The 17,341-nt window shown below is 39.1% G+C and overlaps 1 protein-coding gene across 6 annotated transcripts in view; it reads right to left on the reverse strand.

The window, feature by feature from the left end:
* Positions 1-7,286, reverse strand: part of ddr1 (discoidin domain receptor tyrosine kinase 1) — a 93,727-nt gene extending 86,441 nt beyond the window's left edge. For 2 of the 6 annotated variants that reach the window (XM_008431354.3, XM_008431352.3), the window contains exon 1: positions 6,935-7,286. The gene's annotated coding sequence lies outside the window, so the exon portion shown is untranslated. Of the gene's footprint in view, positions 1-3,781; positions 3,803-4,860; positions 5,048-6,934 lie in introns of those variants that run through there. The other 4 variants (XM_008431356.3, XM_008431357.3, XM_008431353.3 and 1 more) reach the window with 3 other exon arrangements.
* Positions 7,287-17,341: the final 10,055 nt, after the last annotated feature.

The raw sequence follows: 17,341 nt of genomic DNA on the forward strand, positions 1-17,341 counted from the left end.
TTAGGGGTATTTTTTTTGTTTTAAATATCTGAAATACAGCTAAGCTGATGGCGCGACCTTTCCTACTTTATCCACAGTTTTCTCTCCACACTGTTTTTACACAGTTATGAGGCACTTTGGCAAAACCTTAAACTGCAGCTGTGTCAGTTACTAAACAGGGTGTTGCTAGTAACCACATGTTACTCAGCAAGTTGTTGCTAGGTAACCAAAGAGTGAGTGAGTTGAAGCCACCAACTTCCCCAGCTTCCCTTGAGAGGCTCAAGTGAAATTATTGATGAGTCCATCATCGGCATTGCCTATTGATATTTCTCACATGTTTATCATGATATAATATTGTTATTGATTTATCGTTCAGATTGAATATCGTTTCATGACTTAGTTCTGCTTTAAGCTTCTCTCCAAAACTCCACCCGACTTCTCCGATCTCCTCCTCGGTTTTCATGATGCTGCTCGTTCACTAATGTTCACAAACAAACATTTTAGGCCTTCACAGACCCGGACTATGATATTTACCAATTGTGGGATTGGCTGCACCAGACTTTATCTGGGGCAAGGGTGTCAAACTCATCTCTAATTTGTGCCATATCTAGATTATTAATGTTTTCAAAGGGCCGCTTGTTCCAAAACGTACTGATAAAACCCACTAAACTGCTAAAATATGAATAACTATCTTTGGATTTGATAAGTGTCTAGATGGCCGTTTTAAATACGACTTCCCAAATATGAGTGACCTCATGTTGATCACATGAAATGCCAATAAAATATATAGAAGTTTATGGTTAAAATGTGAAAAATGTTTAAATAAAACATAATAAACCAGGAGTATTTCTGCATGTGAACATTTTTGGATTTTTAAGAAGAGATGAGGTGAGAAATGAACCAGTGGGTGAGCTGCTGGACTCTACTGAAAATGTCTGTTTCTTTATACGATGACCTTCAAAAGGCACCACGTTTAATTTTCGGACAAACACAGAGCTTCTTGATCTAAAACCAGACAAGGAGCAAAGCTTTGAAAGGCCTCGATAAGACATGTTGCAAAATCCTTTGAGGAAATTTTATCCCGTTAGTGCTTACATCTAAGCCCCGGCAAGGCGTCGCTGATGGAAAGAGCAAATAGATAAATAATCGGGCACGGCGAGGACAGCACAAAGCAGACCGGAGATATGATGAATGAGCAGAGGAGGACAAATAAAACATCTAAACCTGATTTAAAGAGGATAGAAGGTGAAAGGTGGGAAATCTGTGCTCAGAGGTAAAGAAAGTCAGAATTTCAGGAAAATATACACCAGGTGATGAAAAGTACTAGGAAGGAGTGAGAGGATGACGAAGAGTCTGTAGATGTGAAAATTTAAAAACAACGGAGGTTCAGGAATATTAAAGATCCGGGGCTGGACGATTCGACTGAAAAATGTTATCAAGACACCAGCGTTTCGTATCAGATAATTATTGATTTTGTTTTAAATATCTGAAATGTTGCCAAACTGGTGGTGTGATTTTTCCCGTTTTATCTACAGTTTTCACTCCACACTTTATTATTTTTAAGCCTTTACTTAAACTACTGCTGCGCCAGTTACTCAACAAGTTGTTGCTAGGTAACCACAAGTTGCTCAGCAGGTTGTTGCTAGGTAACCAAAGAGTGATTGAGTTAGTTAGTTGATGCCACCAGCGTAGCTTAGCTGTCTATGAAAGGTTAAAACGTTTCCTCTGACTACATCTCCCAGAATGCTGTGCAGTTCTGGATCCAGATTTTAAAAAGTATTGAATATACTATCGGATGTATTGGTACTGATCACAGGTCTATCACAATATATATTGATTTGTTGCCCAGCTGCACCCACATCTCGATTAAAGTCTAACCACTTCATTAATCTGTTTTACTGCGTTTCTGACATGCATGCAGCCACATTTTCTCCAAACTCAATTGAAAAGTCTAGACTTGGTGTCATGGTGGCCAGCCGAGTTGTGTCTTCAATTGGTTTTCCTTCCCATTAAAGAGGCGGCTGAAGAGTGTGAGAGAGAATAGTGGTGGTGCTGCTTCCTTAGACTTGAATGAATTCCTCCACCGGCCTTCCTGCTCAGCCTGTCGGGAGCCAATTATGAGCAGCAGCAGACTTTCTGATTAACACACGACCGCCGCCAGAGACGACGCAGAAAAAACCTGCTCGTATGGATTGAAAACACCCGTTATCACCGTGTTCTCTCGTGTGCTTTACCAGCCACATTAGACCGTTAGCCATAAAGATCAGGCAACTGTGCAAAACATGTGGCTCAATTATCGCATGGGGCCCACACAATGACTCAACGGACACAAATTCAAAGCTGCTGCAGGCTCTCCATTCACCTGCTGAAAGTCTTTTCAAACAGAAGCGAGTCGTGAAGGGAGGAGCGAAATCAGAACAAAGACCCAGACAACAAACTGAACTCAGGTCACTGATTAACCAGACTGAAACCAGAAATACATCAGCCCCACTTCTCTGTTTGAATGAATCGCTGTGCTTTCAAAAGCAACAATAACTTAAGAATGAATGGGCCAGAGACCCACACTGAGGCAAACCAGGGATTTTAAAATGCTGCGGATTCAAAGCTCGACAGGAAAAACACCGGAGTTACTGGGTTTATTTTTTTATTTTGACTGGAATAACTAGAGCAGTGGTTCTTAACCTTTTTTGATGTACCGAACCCACCAGTTTCATATGCGCGTTCACTGAACCCTTCTGTAGCAATAAATAAAATATGATTTTTTAACCCCCAAATTCAAGACAGGGGTGACCCAACTAGAGTGTAGTTGGGTCACCCCATGATCACCAAGTCTTCTTAAAAGGTAGAGTCTCTGAGAACAGTTCTTAAAGATATAGTCAGTGTTTTCAGCAAAGTTGAGCTGACTGTCCAGGAACGACCCAAGGTATTTAAAATTTGCCACAATTTCAACAGGTTGGCCATCGACAGACAGAAACTGGAACCACTTTAAGGTCTTGTTTAGATCATTTAATTAGCTCTACATTCTTAAAAGAATGAAAAATTAATAATAAATAAATTTTTCAGGTATTCTGATTTAGTAATGTAATTATATTAATTGTGTTACCACCCCCACGCCACTAGAGGCAGTAGCAACCCCAAAAAGATGCGACTAAGGAGCAGATTTGGAAGTACACCGAAAGCTACAGAATTTGGTAAAAACTGTGAGCTTTGCTGAAGTAATTAAAGACAGAAGTTCAAATCCATGCTGAGAGTGGAGCTCCTTCAATCAGTGCTCCTCCGCAGCTCTGATTGGCTAAGCAATGTAACGTGATCCTCTGATTGGCTAAGCAATGTAACGTGATCTTCTGCAGTAAGTGACGGCAAAGCGGCGAGTCATCACGACTTTACACAGTGTGTCTTTACCTCCGCGGCAGAGGCTCCGCCGAACCCCTGGGGTTCGATCGAACCCAGGTTAGTCCACTGAACTAGAGTTTGGGTCGCAGCGCTACTTGGTTCGCGCATGAGCAGGGTCGTTCACACACTGCCACTAGGGGGAGCTACAACACAAAGAGGAAAAAGTGCCCCTCTGAAATCTTCTGTAAGTGTATTGTGTGTAGCTAAAGGTAGCATCAACAAAGATTAATTTTCTAACTCATTTAAAGCAGGATAAAACAATAATGCTCACATAAATCTTTGGGCTAATCAAATCTTTACCATTTTTTTTTTCAACTTTGTTTGTAAATTTGCAGATTTCAAGTTAATCCAATCCAATTCAGTTTATTTATATAGCGCCAATTCACAGAAGAAATAAACGCACGCTCACCCCAGAGTCTGGGTCACAAGTTCCTGCTGCTTTTCTTCTGAAAACACTCCTCCTCAGCTTGTGGCACCGTACTACCCGTCAGCTGGATGAAGGAAGGCTACAACGACTTCTCCTTGCAAAAATAAAGAATTTCAGATGTTTGGAAATGCGTCTGATCTAACCAAAAGGAGATCCGAACACTCTCATTCGGACCATTTTAAATCTGCAGCTGGTGAGAAACGAGTTTCTCTACTCAGCAGCCGACTGCAGGCTGCACTCAAGGCAAGAGAGACGAATTAACCTGCTTAGTATCAGCAGCAACTTGACAAAAAGGTCTAATAATATTATTGCAATGAGCACATTTCCTCAAACCGTCACCAGGTTTAGTGTGTTACAGCGGCTAGATGATCATTTCATATCGTTCCATAAGTTCACGCATCACTAAGACAGTAAATAGTAATTAGATTGACCTTATTACTACAATAGCAACAATCGACATCAAACTGACAGCATTTTAAATATTAAATTAAAATATTTAAAATTTTAATTTAATATTAAAATTATGCAAACTATATGCATATAGTTTGCATATAGATGAGCAAACTATATGCAAAAACAATTCAAATAGTAAAAGGACTTTGTGAGGTTACCTGACTAAAAAAAGAAATTTAAATAAAGTAATTTCATGGTGAAACTGTTATTATGCATGACTGAAACCAGGACAAAGATAAAACTAAAACATAAATCCAACAGACGAGACATAAAGTTAATGTCTTATATCACCTTAATAATAGCGTTAGAAATAATTGTTTTTCTGTTTTGAATAAAGGCGTTTGCAACAATAGACGATAATAAGGTCTTTTCATGCCTGATTGCAACTTTACCTTAATTCTAGCTCGACATTAAGAGATAATTTTCCTAAGACTCCTCTCGCTGAGTCTTCACTTCTCTGATAAATCAACACAGAAGCAAACAGCCACTCCCAAAGTACAGGCCATCCTTCATCTCAAATCACACAAACCAATTAACGTCACTTTGTCCCAAAACTGCAGAGACAAATCAATAAAAAGAAGAAGCCGTCCATCAGGTCTTATACTCACACAGCTGGTCTGTCCAACTATTTGAACTATTCCTGGTCCCTTCGGGCTGCACAGCTGACAAAAAAAAAGCAGCTTCACGGGGCCAATGGCTCTCGTGGGAGACAGTGGAGGAATTAGCAGCCAGATGCCCATTAGACAGAGATCCAGCAGACATGTGCTGGCTGGGAGGAACTGTGCATCACACTTCCAGTTCCTCCTCTCTTTATCCCTCCGCCGTCGCTCCAGAGGCAAAGAAGGAGGGACGAGGAGCAGGGGGGAAAAAAGGAAATTATTTTACAGCCTCTGCTTGTGAAAAGCAAAGACACCCCATCTCCTCCCTTCTCCTCCTCCAAACAATTTAACAATGGTGCTCCTCCTCTGAATTGCCTGCTCAGTGACCTGCAGCCAAAAGGATTGTTTTAACGCCTCCATCGGGCTACCTTCACTTCGCTGAGGAGAAAGCAATGCCTCCCGCGTTTTAACCTTGCCCCTCAAGTCAAAACACACAGTTTTTGAGCACAACCTTGTGATTTATTTACACAGTTCTGCTCTGAGAATAAGAGAGAACAATCATTTCACTGTTGCTGCCCTCTCCCAACGACTCAAACCACAGAAAACATCCTGTTGGAGCCGTTTCTTCAGAATCTGAAATATTTTCTTGATCAACACAGCACCAGATGGCTTCGGGTTTGGCTCTGTTGACCAGGACTTAAAAGTTTTATCACAATATTTTTGCAGAACTATTGTAACAATAAAAAGTGATGATGCATCTTTTTTTCGTCAACTGTGTGACTGAGTCATGGCAATTATAGCCCCACAAACACAAATGCTGCTAAAAAACATCCATTAATGTGTTAAGAAGTGGGATTAGCATCAACAGTTTACACACTGTAGCTGTATTTTCAAATTTATTGGTTGTTTTTTTTTATGCTTTCCTTCAACAAACGGTGGAGAAAATAGCAAAACTATGAATCCTGATAACAGGGACAGTTTGGGTTTGTAAACATCATTAATGGGAATTTATTGTGACAAGAATAAATCAAAATTCTTATAATGACCAGAATTCATCATGATAAATGATAAACAATATGATACGAGTCAGCTTTTCCTCTCCAGCTGGAGGAGAGAGAAATCAAAGCTGGTAGTCTTATAGCCTCACCTGCGCTGCTGCTGCCAGGGTCCAGGGTTAATTGTGTGTGTCTGCGTGTGCGTGTGTGCGTGTGCGTGTGTGAGAGAGAAATTAATGAAAGTATGATAGTTATCAATCAATACTGAGTCTTCCAGAAAATAATGACAGGCAGAAAATCAATTTAAAAGTGAGGGAACTAAAGTCAACAAGTCTGGACTTTGTAATTTATCAGAACAGGACTCCATGAAGTAATCTAATGAGCAAAAGAATAAAAAAAATCATTGCATTCATTAGTCAGTTCACACCACAAATGTACTTCTTATAGTCGACTGGCAGGAAGAAATGCATGCAAAACACGCCGCTTATGCCAAAAAAACTAATCCGAATCTCTCCGTCCCGTACCAGGGAACATGGAGGTGGCAGCATCATGCTGTGGGAAGACTTTTCTGTGAGCTTGCACAGTTAATAAGACAGATTTTGTTATATTTGACTAAACCTAATGAAGAAACTAGTTAGTGGCCGTAACGTAATCGAAATCCGCAAAGTTGCCTTCAATGGGATTTGCTTAGAATAAATTAATCTCATGTGTTGAATGATTAAGGCGAAGTCCGGACTTAAAATATAAACATGCCCCATATCCTGACTGGTCAACAAGTCAACACCATGATGCGCCCAGTCGGAATATTTCTGTTACGCAGTCGCTGGATGCCCAAATGCGTCCCCCCGCACAAACGCGCATAAAACGGGGCGCATTGCTGGGAGCTGATCCGCGCGTCAACGAGCCTGTGGCCGATGTCCAGATCTCACCGAGACTCACAGACGCCAAACCAAGACAGACACACAGACAAACACACGGGCAGCAGGCTGGAAATATCCACTGCAATATTATTATATCCGCTTATTATGGAGTAAACGCAAAGAGAGGAGGAAAGCGCACGGCATTACGCGAGTTTTATCTGCGCTTACCTTAGAAAAACAGGGAGAAGAGTGTCGTAACACCGGTCCAAACTTTGGGGGTAAGCTGTATTTATACAGCAATGCCTTTAACTACACGAGTCCACCAGAATAATTCAGAATAATCCAAGAGTCCGGAGTCTGTAGTTCAGCCAAAACTCAGAAAACAGTCAAATGTTCTTGTTGTAAGCGCCGACTTCCACTTGTCACTCCAAAGACACAGATATTTAAGACTTGTCAACAAAGAAGGACGGCCATATATGAGCTACACCATGGAGGAGCGCACCGTGGAAGGTCTCCGCTCCTTGGTCGCTCTCTGAATGCGAGCCCCAGCCACACCGCCTGCTCTCCGGGCTCCGCAGCCGGGCCAGCAGGCGCCGCCAGGTGCTCATTTACATAACTGCACCGGCTGTGTCCAATCACAGCTGCAAGCAAGGTGTCTGATTGAATATTCCAGCATGCAGCTCAGCCAATCAGAGCCGCCTGGGGGAGGGAGTTACGTACTGAACAGCAGTAGAGAAGCGCGTAGCACAGGCAACTATAATGAGTAATTTAGAGTAACCAATTAACTTTACGTGCATGTTATTCTGGAGTGTGGAATGAAGAGGGGTCGCCTCTTCCAGAGCAAACAGACAGGATGTTGGGATCAGCATGAAAAATAATATTAATAATAATAATTTTTTTAAAAAAAACATTAAACCTGCAGGACTCACAAGGTAAACAAGACTAAGATGGACAGTGAAACAGGCAGAGAAATGGATCATGTCACAGAAGGAACCAGAAAAAACAGCAAAACCAGAGGGATAAACACTAACAAAGGTGTGGAGAATAACATTAGATACAGGTGAGGAATAATGATTCACTGTGTTAGAGAACCATTTAGCATGTTGAGAAAAGATAAACCTTTAACACAGGAAGCCTAAACTAGGACTCAAAGGCTACAAACCAGAGGGGAAATAATAACACAAATAAATCAGAACAAAATCCAAAGATTAGATAGAACAGAACACAAATACAAAATAGAGTATTTTATCTTAACTTATCAATATTATCTTAATAATATCAATAGTATTGTATCTGTATCCGATGTATACCTTCAGATACCCTTATGACATCTTATTTTAGTTTTGTGTCATTTTGTTTATTGTTTATCTTGTTCATTTTGTACAGTTCTAAACTTTGTTAAAATTCTTTCTAAGGTTTTAACAATATAATTCAAAGGAAAAAAAAATCACCAAAACACCTCAGTGTCATAAAGTTTTATATATCAAACTATTAGAATAAAAATCATCTCTATCAGTATCAACATCAGTAACACATGCCCTGTATTTGTTTCCATATCAAAATATACAGTATGGCAACACCTGTAATACAAAATAATAATGACCTGAATACGGCAAGACCTGTTGAGCAATAACAAAGGAACCCAAACATAAATGAAACCCAAATTATTAACTAGCTGGCTACTTTTATCTGAAACGCTAACATTAGCATGTCTGCTACCAAAGGCAAATTTTATCCACTCTGCTAAAGGTGATTCACTTGCTAAACTTGGATACTAATCTTGAATTAGCTAACTAACTCATGTTTGATAATACCATAACAATAGCATGCTAGCTTAAAAGAACTCATTTCTGTTAATGTTCTAGTGGAAGCTTATGTGCTAAAATAAGATAAAGTTATAGCAACAGCTAACTAGCTAACTTCAATTGATATAACAATGGCATTTTAGCTATGAGTAGCTAATTTCAGCAACTATGCTAAATGGTTATTTATATAGTAAAACTATGGTTGCTAAATATTGAACTTTATCAAATACTGTAATATTAGCTTCCAAAAGCTAATTTCATGTCAGTGGTAATGTATATGTTAAAATCAGATGAAATTCAAGAATGACCAAATTAGATGGCATTTAGTTACCAATAGCTAATTTTAGAAACTTTGCACATTTTTATTTACATGCTGAAGTTAAGCTAATATTCGCTAATCAGAAAACTTTAGCTAATGTTTTAACATTACCTTGTTTGCTAGCATTAGCTAACTTTAGCTAGACAGCTAACCAAGAAAGGGTAAATTGTTTTAATAATACATGTACTATAATCTGTAAACATATGAAGTCATAGATGTAAAGAGCTGAAATAGTGCCAAGGTTGTAAACATAGCTGCAGGCCAAGAAGGTTGTAAAAGACACAGGATCTTAAACATACTTTCACACAACAAGAACAATTTGGTGTAGTTTCAGTTCAGCACCAGTACAATTTTAACGTGGGTCATATGATCTAGAAGCAGTTAAACTGATGCATGTAAAGGAAATTGTTTCAGCTGCTCATCGAAGTAGATTTATAAACTTTTAAACTGTTTAAATAATCAGTAGTAAAAGTCTCCGCATCTGGCCAGGCCCATTCATTGTGGACCCTGTACTCAACGACAGTATTCATCTCTTAAGGCAACTTTATTACAGAGTATTGGTGGAGTAACTGTATACTATTACTGCCTCTTGGCTATAATGACTTACAATGAAGGGTTAGCAGGAAAGCAGAGCTGCAGCCAGGCCAGTTGTTGATATGGGACCCCGAGGCAACGCAACACAGGGCTGAGACGGGATTTCATGTTTAAAAAGAGCCACATGTGTGAATTTCTATGCTGCATAACATCAAAAGTGAACAAGACCAACTGAAGCAGACTAGAAAGGAGGCTTTAAAGCAGGTGGAGAGCTTGTTGGTGCTTGTCTGGCAGGGAGGAGAGAAACTTTAGCTGGAGCTCAATCAGCAACCAGGGACAATAAAGGTCATTTACTCACTGAGCTCCACCTTGGATAAACTAGGAAGGGGAACTCCTTAAAAAACTTTGTGCTTTCTTTGCTGTTTTGTGTTTAAACTTGTTCACTTTGTCCAGTGAAATCTTCAAAATAACTCCTAGATAGTTCTGAACCGATAAGATCTCACAGAAAATGATTTAAAATACACAGTCATTTTTACAATGTTCAGTCATTTAACACTCACAAAGTGTCGTTTTAAAGCTGGAAACCTTTGTGCATCTTATTGGATTTTTTGATAAACCAACACAAAGTAGAGCATAGACATGAATTTGACAGAAAACATTAAAAATCTGAAAAATACAGCATGCATATCTGTTCAAACCTGAGTTAAACCTTTTAGAGCCACAGAGACCATTCCTGCATGTTTTTTTAATTATGTTGTTTTTATGCGATAACAATGCCCATTGTGTTGAGATAATGAGATGATTTCTTCCATTTTCACGAGAAGACGTGGTTTTCTCGAGATAATGAGATGGTAATCTTTTCTTGAATGCTCCTAATCGTTCTTTAAACCTTCCCAAGAACGGACTGAAGCTGAAAACGTCAGATTGTGAAGAACTTGACATCGATTACGACTAACACTTAAAATTTCTCTCCCGTTGTTGTGGCGCGCATTTGAAGGATGGAATCAGGTTTAACACACGTACAAGTTTAACACACCAGTCATCTTATCGAGAGAAACAAGATGAAAAGTCTGCCTTCAGCGTTTGTACAAATTATATCTGTGAGTTTTTTTAAGTTTAAGCTGCTGAGCATCGTAGCTTATGTCGCCCTTCAATGCAAAATATCTCAGTCAAACTGGAAGGAGAAAGTTTGTGATTATGTTTGCCAAAGACTTCAATTAGATTTATAATTAGACTTTGACTGGGCCGTGGTTATGGTTTGATTTAAGAATGTTTTTAAGGGTTATTGTTCTGCTGAAGGGTGAACCTTGACCTCTCGAGTCAAGATGTCCTACAGGATGGCTCTTCCTGTTATGCTCCACACATCGTGTCAGTCTTTCATAAAACTTATATTCAGATCTGGAAAAAATGAAGAATCCACTGCAGTGAAAACCATTGAAAACCTCCTGGTTATTCAACCAAATATTGATTTCTGAGGTAAAACATCAGTATTGTTGTTTCTAAATGAACATCAACTTGTTGTCTTTGCATTATTTGAGGTCTGAAAGCTCTGCATCTTTTTAGTTATTTCTCATTTTCTGCAAATAAGTACTAAATTTCTACTTGTAACTTCAGAGTTCATAGCATGAAATAATAAAGTTCATTTTAGTCAAACATTTACCCGTAAAGAGTCAAATCAGAGAAACTGATCATTTTGCAGTCGTCTTTTCATTTTTTCCAGAGCTGTATAGTTAAAACCAGAAGTTTACATACACAGACTAAAACGACACTCAGACAGTATCAGATTATGGAGGTTTAAATACAAATGCACACCACACTTTTCAGATTTTTGTTTGTAAAAGGTTTAGAAAACCATTTTCACCTATTTTACATTTCTGTGCTATTTGTATACTTTGTATTGATCCGTCAAATAAAATCCCCAATCAAAAAGATGCCAGTTTCTGGTTGCAGTAGGAAGAAAAAGTTAAATTTCTTATGAATACATCTGCAAAGCAGGTCCTGGTTGATTGTCTCTTTAAGATTATGATGGATTAATGTGGTAAATTTAACAAGACTGCTTCCTATAATCTAGAAAAGAGATATAGATTTGCACACATTTAATGTTTGTGTGTCGAGTGAAGTGTTTTAGAGTTTGCACACTCAATATCTGCCTTCCCTCGTTTCTGCTTCACTGATGCCATGTTTTCATCAGCCGCTCTCCCTTCCGCCCCCTCGCCATCTACATCACTGTTTCCAACTTTTCTTTTGGCTTAAAAATAAAAAGAGTTGTGCTGAATGTTCATCTAGCTTCGCCTCTGTTCTCCCTGCATGTCATTAACATTCTCTCATCACTTTTCAGTTCACAGCTACAGCAAACCAAACACTTGTTTCTTCTCGAACTGCAGCAATTAAACTGTGAAGTTGCGGCTCTTAATCTGTGAATTAAGGGATGCAATAGAGAAAAAGGGGATTATTCAGTGACATCAGCAAGAAACTGATTCCCAGAATTCGTCCAGTTGATGAGTGCAGTAATTCCCGGCTCTGTTATTCTTTTCCCAAAAGCCGTCCCCTTTGCCTTTCAGCTCGTTTTTGTCGTGCACGTCGTCCAACAGGCTCTGCTTTGTTAGTTGTCGGGGCAACTGCAAATCCCCTGGCAAAAATTATGACCTTTTTTTTCCTGCATTATTCTCCTTCTACCCTCTTCTCTTATTCTTGTTTGCACCTCACTTCTGCTTTTGCCTGGATCCTTTTTTTTTTCTTGATATTTCTCATTTCGGGTCTTTTTCCACACAACTCTCCCGGTTTCTCTGTCGAGGTTTGGCTTGTTGCTAATGCTGCCCCCCCTTCCTCCTCTCCTCCCTCTTCAACTCTGAGTGAAAACCAGTGGAGCATAAAAAGCAGGTCTGATCCTGTGAGGAATTCACACAGTGAATTCACGCAGCGAGAAATGAACGGGGAGGGAATAAAAGAGAAAAGGTTGTACTGCACTTATGAGGCCGCAATGACGACAGGCCGCTTAGTGCCGAGAAAAGAAAGCGTTACCTGAAGCATCAATGCTATTCGAAGGAGAAGAAGAAAGAGTGGGTTTCAATAAGTGAAAACTGTTAAAAGTTGGGAAAGTCTTTCTTTTATTTTTGAAGCGGTTGCTGCGAGAAAAAAATTAGCATTTTTATCAAAAGCTTTTATTTAGCGTTGTGACAGATGATGCATTGCCTGTCAGAGCGAAGATGCATCTTGAATTGATCACCTCTCTGACATCAGAAACACAAGCCCACTGAATTAGAGATGGAAGCGCTCAGTTTAAAGGAACAACACACACAGTCTCCGTCTCTCCCTCTCGCTCTGCGGCTGCCTCCCCACCTCCTGTTGTGGTCTGACAGCTGTGCAGGGCCGCAGGATTCAGACAACGCAGATCAGTTGCAGAATGCGAGGCTTGCAGAGTGTTGGGAACCAGTGTAGAGCCGCATACCGCGCATTCTGCCCTCTGAAACGTATCTGCCAGGGTCTCTGGGAATGTTCAGAGTCTCCACTGGCAAACAAGAAAAACCCTTAATGTTTATTTTACGGCAACATACAGCGACGTACGCACTCCAGCTGGTTTGGAACAACGAGAGATCATTTCAATATGTTCTCTACTCATAAAGAGATTTAGAGGGTTTGGTGTCCAACATGAACTGCAAGGCCGCTCACAGAGGAAGAAGCCGTCACCGCAAGAGCAACAAAAAAATCCAGATTAAAGTTTGAAAATAAAAAACGAGGGATAAATATTTTGATCTGATTAAACTTAAAGTGTTTGGTCATAATCAGAGGTGTATAATAACTAATAATATTTACTCAGTCATGTTTACTTGGATAAAGTTTTGGGGAAAATGTACTTTTAGGAGTGGTACTTTTCACTTTTGCTTGAGTAATATTGTTATTATGAACTATTTCTACTATTACTTAGGTGAAATTTCTGAACCGTCTATCCCAAGTGACTTTAATGAAGATACAACAAATATATTTTAACCATAAATGTATGAGACACACACCTACAGAGCTGGACAGTAAATCAATAACAAACTATATCGCAATAGACACATGATCAGTATCAATAGATAATATATAATTAATAATTTTACTGAACTCTGATCCAGAACCGCTCGGCATTCTGGGGGATGTAGGCAGAGGAAAGACTTCTAGCTGCTCAACCTCTCAAGGCAAGCTAAGCTAAGTGAGTGGAATCAACTGACTCGCTTGCTCTTTGGTTACCTAGCAACTCTGTGGCTCTTTGGTTACCTAGCAACAGCCTGCTGAGTAACATGGCAGTAGAAGTTTAAGGTTTCTCCACTGTGCCTCACAACTGTGTGAAAAATAAAAAAACATAGATATGGGGTGAAAACTGTGGATAAATCAGGAAAGGCTACGCCACCAGTTGGCAGTTGGCAGATAGTTAAAACAAAAACACTAATAAATAATTATTAATATCAACTGATGTGACACTCCTATGACGTGACACGTTTTTCCAGTCATATCGTTTTGTTCTAGATTGTACACAAGCATTGTTGTTCAAATGTTGTTTTAGATCTGATGAGCTTGTTGTGCCATTTAGAGAGCAATACAGGCAACACTGCATATTGTACAGAAATACACACAGTGTGTATATTGTTGTAATGTTGTCATAATGTGAGCATTATTTTTATTTAAAGGGTAATTTTGAAAAAAAAAATTTAAACAGTCTCTTTTCTTCCAGAGTGTGTTATTTTGTTGTCATTTGTAGTTTTTAAAAATTTTATTCTTTAAAATGCCAGAATTGTATATAATTCTGGCATTTTAGAATTTTATATATATATATATATATATATATATATATATATATATATATATATATATATATATATATATATATATATATATATATATATATATATATATATATATATTTGATGAACCAAACAAACATCTTTTCACCTGATTTGTGTCAGGTGAAAATGTACGTCTCCCTGTTGATGGCGGCTCACTGTGACCATCGGTGTCCCAGGTCTGGAGCCAGTTTTGCTGGATGGTGTCAAGAGGTCACGGGGTCACCGTCTGCTCCAGGGGAACACAACAAGCGAAGGAGGCTGGATTTTGATCGTGACCTCTGAGCCGTCATTTGAAATGTTGAGTATAAAGGAACATTTCTATGGCAGCTCCTGTTTCTCTAAACAAGGCTCTACGACGTTTAATTTTGGACTCCGGATTATTGGTGAGTCTTCCTAACAAGGCGCCTTGTTAAGAAGAGAGTCCTGTCATGTTACATGAAGCTGGACAGCTTGTCTTGAGATAAATGCTGGTGTTAGTAAAACTTGACCAATTAAAATACAAAGTACAGCTGAGACTGAAGGGAAGCGTCTTTGTGCATATGGCCTCACCATACTGTTAAAAACGCTAACGCACTTTAAAATGTAACTGAAAACATACATAAAATACATTAACATTTTATCATACTGACATAATCTCACATGTAAAACAATCCAATCTTCAGTTTGGCTACATTGATTTAAATTGAAGTTGATCAAAGTAATGTGAAACTTTAATCCATTAATCTTTGATCAGTGATGCTGAAATATGGGATGACTCAACATGGATGCACATTTATCTCACCCACTCTTCAAAATTGGAAAGACACGAGAGTATAAAGCTTGAAAAACCTACATCATCGCATATATACAGTATCAACGAGTTTAAACAACAGGAACTGTGATAAACAAGTCTTGCCATACAGATAAATAGAGAAAAATATAGAGAATTAAAACATTTAATTTGAGTATATTTAGTTTGTCTGGGTAAAAGAGACACCAAATCACTGGGATTACAATTATACTGGTGCCTCTAACAAGCCCCTTAACATACAGTAAAGTTAACTCTAGCATTTAAAATAAAAAGTATATATATTTCTAAAGTTTGTGAGTGTTTACAGTTCCATGACTTCTTGTTTCCCTGGAGCATAAATACAAGGCGACACCGAGGTCCATTTCATTTTAGCCACTCTTCCAAATGGGACTGAGAAGACGCCATTCGATCAGTGAGGTAAGTGCATGCTGATTTTCACAAACTGATTCAAGAAAATAGCTACTCTTACTAACTTTACTGTCTACAGTCAGAGTAATAAATCACAAGAGGCAAGGAAAGCAGCATCTATTAAAAAAAAAAAAGATTTGGGGACATTTACACTGTGTTGCATCAGAGTTACTTTTATATGTGATCTGAAAGAATATGAGAGATGAAGAAACCAATGTCACGTTAATTGGGGAATATGGGGTTTTTTTTGCTCTTTTTTAACAGTTTATCTAAAAGATGTCTCAAACTGAAGGCGCGGGGCCAAATCTGGTCCGTCATGACATTTTACATGGCCCTGTGAATGTTGTAGACAACCTTATCTTCCTGCAGAAGGACAAAAAGCTGCTTGCTGATGATGGCTACCATTGGTTTTAGCTATCAAGTTGTCAACATAGTGTGTTAAATTTTAAATGTACGCCTGATATATATATATATATATATATATATATATATATATATATATATATATATATATATATATATATATATATATATATATAAGAGGCGCAGTGCTTTGACGCTAATTGTCAACACTACAGTCACTAGACAACAAGGTCTGAGGATGTCACATTTCACTTGTTAATAAAAAGTTTTAATAAAAAAAAACGTTGGGAGAGAGAGAAGTGGGTTAGTCATGCTAACTTGACTTTGACAACTTGAACATGTAGATGTGCTGCAGAATTTGGGGTGTTTAGATTCAGTAAAAAAAAAAGTGAGCCACACATTAGCTTTCTGACAGATCATCAGTAGTTTAAATTATTAACAATCACAAAATAAGCATCAAGCCTGAAAACATAAAACTGTAACAGACTGAGTGGTCTGTATTTTGTGTGTGAATCCTGATACACTAGTGGAGCTGTTGTCAGTCAGTTGCTATGGAAACGGGCCTGTTGTGTAGTGTCGCTGTTACAAGAGGGTCAGAAAAAGAGCACCAGCGGATTTGAGTCATTCCTCAAATTTTTTTCTGCGGTTCTTTTCCATGTGCTGTGGCGCACTTCTCTACATTAATACCTGCATCTCATTCTGCTAAAGTAACTGTTCTACTACGACCGAGCGGCTACAAAGGGAAGTAAAAGGACCATCTTTTTGCCCTCCAGCCTTGTGCATATGGATGTAAAGAATAACATGAAGCGTGTCTAAAAGTCACATGAATAGAACCTTCAAAATAACTAATACATTTTAATATTGTTTACTTTTAAGAAGTGTTCTTCGCATCCAGAGACAGCTATTTGTTCATATTTTAACAGTTTGCTAGTTTTATCAATATGTTCTGCCACAACCGGCCCTTTGAAGACTAAAGAGATTCGAAAGTACAAATCTGAGTTACGCAGATCATGGTTGTTAAAATCCAAGAGATATTTCATTCTGGACCAAAGTCACTCAAGGAAGCAGTAAGAACGCCATCAAAGACAGAACTTCTGTCGACTTTAGAGGAAGCAGGTCTCTTTGCTTTCAGGCATAACTCTGAAAGTAAAACATTTTGTCACACTTGACAGAAAAAACTTGTAACAGTTCATTTTCTGTCTGGCGGAAGCCATCAAAAAATCTCCTGGATGAATCCCGTCTGGCTCGGAGCGTCCTTGTGATCCGTCAGATCGTGTGGGTGAACCGTGAGCTGCTGTCAGGAGGAAGCTGAGGGGCGGGGAGCGTTCCAGACGATCCGTCACTCGGTCCGGAGTCTCTGGAGACACTTTCAGCTGTAGCTTTGCAGTTGTGCCTCGTCTTCCTTGTGCTTGGAGGAGGGGGGCCATGTTCTTTTGGGAGTCATGTTTCCCTCCAGCCTGTGAATTCCCCCGCTGTTCGTGCTCACACTGTGTGGACAGTAACCCCTGCTGCGGTATTCGAGGGGCTCTTCTACCTTCAAACGCTCCGTCACGCCTCCCATCCTCTTAGTCGGCAGCGACTATACTTTGTTCG

The sequence above is a fragment of the Poecilia reticulata genome, chromosome 16 (assembly GCF_904066995.2).
Source record: "Poecilia reticulata chromosome 16, P_reticulata-male-v2, whole genome shotgun sequence".
In the NCBI taxonomy this organism is placed as follows: domain Eukaryota; kingdom Metazoa; phylum Chordata; class Actinopteri; order Cyprinodontiformes; family Poeciliidae; genus Poecilia; species Poecilia reticulata.